Below are 4,348 nucleotides of genomic sequence, written 5' to 3'. Positions count from 1 at the left end.
CAGCCGTATTTCAATAAAATACAGGAGACCGTAATTTTTACCTTAATGTTATTATCTATTAAGGGTTGGTGACCATCATATCACTCTTTAACTTTAGTATATCCGGTTTTAAAACGGTAAATGCCTGGCAACATATATTCCATTTTTTTCCCGGAAAATTTTTACCAGTGGAAGAATACATTTTTAATGCTTGAAAATGGAATGTAAATAAGATACTGTATGATAACTACACACATCTGAATGCAGTCTAACATCTGTATCCTTTTTAAAAGTCATTTGATAATCCGTAAGACAAAAGTTTAAGTCCTTGTCAGTTCAATTTCAGTCAATCCCAAAACTTCCCTTTTTTTAACGACCGGAATTGGGCAAAGGGGAAATCACAGAGGGATCTCGCTTCTCTCACTTCATTGTTTAATGACAACACGAAACCAATATTGACAACGGCAGCGCTGATCCTTTCCTGGTAATAGAGGTGTTAGGACTTAATCACTGGGGGATCATATTTGTGCTGCTCTGTTTGAAAGTCTTGGAATTTTTTCTTGATCGGGCGGGGCCATAATTGTTCTGCGCTGTTTGAAAGTCTTACACTTTTTATTATTAATAATTTGGGGAGAGGCATATTCTAGCTAGTTTGTTTGAAAGTCTTGAAGTTTTTTCCTTTATGTGGGGGCCATATTTGTGCTGCTTTGTTGGAAAGTCTTGGAGTTTTTTCTTGATAGGTGGTGGGCATATTTGTGCTGTTCTGGCGAAATCTAACTGAGGCCCTTTGCGTCAAGAGGCGTAGGAGGAGATGTTGATGATGTTTGAAAGTCTTAATCATTGGGGATCATATTTGTGCTTCTGTCTTCGAAAGCCTTAGACTTTTTATTCTTATTCATTGGGAGGGGGCTATATTTGTGCTGCTCTGTTTAAAAGTCTTAGTTTTAACCTCCGCCAACGAAATCGGGAGGAGGTTATGTTTTCACCCGTTTGTCCGTTTGTTTGTTTGTGAACAACTTCCCAACTACAATTTTACACATATAGTGAAGATTTCAGGGATTATATATGTTGAGACTTAGACGCAATTCAATTTTAATAGTCAAGGGTCAGGATCAAGGTCTAACAAAAACTCGACTGAATTAACCATAACCTTAACCCCAAATTTGCATATGGTTGTCACTTGTCACACACACTTCAAATACGCCTACGGTCTAAATTGTCTCTGGGAAAGGGAAGCGAGAAATAAGCTGCCGTGGCGGAGGATTGCACTCAAAGAGGACTTTTCTAGTTTGTGCTGCTATATTTGAAAGTCTTACTTTTTTCTGTTACCGTCGCCTAAGGGGAGATTAACCGATGAAATGTGGGACAGAGGTAGATGGAGAAAGCTGACCAGAAACACCAGCCCCACATAGAAGTGGGAAAAGATTTAGACAAAGAAGAAGAAAGAAGTGTGTTGGGTGGCTATGTCGCTGCCGTAAGTCTCTTTAGATTTATAAATCTTTTTCTGAAAGAATTTTTTGGAGAGCCAGTTTTTTTTTATTGGAATATTAACAACATACTGTATTTCTTATTATTTCCATATTATTCTTGACTGATATAATTTAAATCAAGTGTCTATTTCTTAACGCAAATACTTTGCAGATAGGTTTTAATGTGTCTGTTAGTTGCTATAGCGATAGAAAATACCACGTTTTATTTATTTTAGTTTTATTTTACATCTTTATTGCCTGCCTGAAATATTATTTTAACTTATCATCTTACTAAATTCCTTTATAATTTTTTCCTTTGTATTTTCTTTTTTTTTCACGAATTTAGGCAATGCTAAGGTCGCCTAGGAAATAAGTTAATTTATAATTTACATGCCTTTTGGTCCTCCTGAAATATTATTTAAAATTATCACCTTACTATATTCCTTTATAATTTTTTCCTTTATAATTTTTTTTTTTCACGAATTTAGTCAATGCTACCGACGCCCAGGAAATAAGTTATTTTATAGAATATCTTCCACATGCAAATTATTACGTCAAGTACAACTACCTTCACGTGTAGGACATGTACTTGATGAAATATTGATTAATGACGTTCTCGTAATGGGATTCCTGTCAGCGTCCATACAAAGTTTGTTCATCGATACGAGCATTTGCTTTATGGCAGGAGACTTCATCACGGCCACGCTCGCTTCTCTGCCATTCATTTGCCAGTCAGTGTCCGAGCCAGTGATGGGCTAGATGATGTTTATGCCAGATAGTTATTGATTTTATCGTCAAAATTCTCCTTTCTTTGATTTTATCGCCAAAATTCTCCTTTCTTTGATTTTATCACCAAAATTATCATCTTTGGCTTTATCGCAGAAACTCTTCTCTGTCATTGATTATATTGCTAATATTCTTCTGTCATTGATTTTTTCACCCAAATTCTTTTGTCAGTCATTGATTTTATCGCCAAAATTCTTCCGTCATTGATTTTATTGCCAAAATTGTTCTGTCCTTGATTTTATCGCCAAAATTGTTGTCATTGATTGTATCGCTAAAATTCTTCTGTCATCGATTTTATCGCCAAAATTCTTCTGTCATTGATTTTATAGCTAAAATTCTTGTCATTGATTTTATCGCCAAAATTCTTCTGTCATCGATTTTATCGCCAAAATTCTTCTGCCATTGATTTTATCGCTAAAATTCTTCTGTCATCGATTTTATCGCCAAAATTCTTCTGTCATTGATTTTATCCCCCAAATTCTTCTTTCATTGATTGTATCGCCTAAATTCCGTCATTGATTTTATCACCAAAATACTTCCGTCACTAATTTTATCATCAAATTACTTCTGTCACTGATTTTTTCACCCAAATTCTTTTGTCAGTCATAAAGTTTATCGCCTAAACTCTTCTCTGTCATTGATTTTATCGCCAAAATTCTTTTGTCATTGATGTTATTGCCAAAATTCTTTTGTCATTGATGTTATTGCCAAAATTCTTTTGTCATTGATGTTATTGCCAAAATTCTTTTGTCATTGATGTTATTGCCAAAATTCTTTTGTCATTGATGTTATTGCCAAAATTCTTTTGTCATTGATGTTATTGCCAAAATTCTTTTGTCATTGATGTTATTGCCAAAATTCTTTTGTCATTGATGTTATTGCCAAAATTCTTTTGTCATTGATGTTATTGCCAAAATTCTTTTGTCATTGATGTTATTGCCAAAATTCTTTTGTCATTGATGTTATTGCCAAAATTCTTTTGTCATTGATGTTATTGCCAAAATTCTTTTGTCATTGATGTTATTGCCAAAATTCTTTTGTCATTGATGTTATTGCCAAAATTCTTTTGTCATTGATGTTATTGCCAAAATTCTTTTGTCATTGATGTTATTGCCAAAATTCTTTTGTCATTGATGTTATTGCCAAAATTCTTTTGTCATTGATGTTATTGCCAAAATTCTTTTGTCATTGATGTTATTGCCAAAATTCTTTTGTCATTGATGTTATTGCCAAAATTCTTTTGTCATTGATGTTATTGCCAAAATTCTTTTGTCATTGATGTTATTGCCAAAATTCTTTTGTCATTGATGTTATTGCCAAAATTCTTTTGTCATTGATGTTATTGCCAAAATTCTTTTGTCATTGATGTTATTGCCAAAATTCTTTTGTCATTGATGTTATTGCCAAAATTCTTCCCTCTCATTGATTTTATCATGGAAATTCTTCTTTCATTGATTTTATCGCCGAAATTCTCCATGCATTTTTTGTACTTTTTTTCTCTTTATTTACGTTACCTATATAGTTTTGAGAATTATTGCTTGGGGGTACACTTGGGCACACTATTTTATTTATCTTCCTCTTATTTTGTTAAAGTTTTTATAGTTTATATAGGAAATGTTTGTTTTAGTGTTGTTGCTGTTCTTAAAATATTTTGTTTTTCCTTGTTTTATTCCTCACTGGGCTATTTTCCATGTTGGAGCTCTTGGGATTATAGCATCCTGCTTTGCCAACTGAGGGTGTAGCTTAGAAAGTAATAATAATAATAATAATAATAATAATAATAATAATAATAATAATAATAATAATAATAATAATAATAATAATAATAATAATAGAATTTCGCTTGGGGCAGGAAATCATTACTTTCATAACAATTTTCCAATTCAAAGAGACGAAACTTTGGCAATTAACCCTGATAAAATGCATATATTAGTTCCTTTAATCTAGAATTAAATTAGCGCTTTAAGATTGGAATTAATTTCATTCCTCAGAAATTCATATCTAAAACTTAATGAAGGAACAATGGCAGATATTGTAGCAACCTTATTTTTGTAGTAATCATGTTTTAAATGTTTTAAAGGCCGCTCATGAATGGCAGAGGCAAGGGACATTGA

Source organism: Palaemon carinicauda, chromosome 14 (assembly GCF_036898095.1).
Source record: "Palaemon carinicauda isolate YSFRI2023 chromosome 14, ASM3689809v2, whole genome shotgun sequence".
Taxonomy (NCBI): Eukaryota; Metazoa; Arthropoda; class Malacostraca; order Decapoda; family Palaemonidae; genus Palaemon; species Palaemon carinicauda.
Note: the sequence above shows the minus strand (reverse complement) of the source record.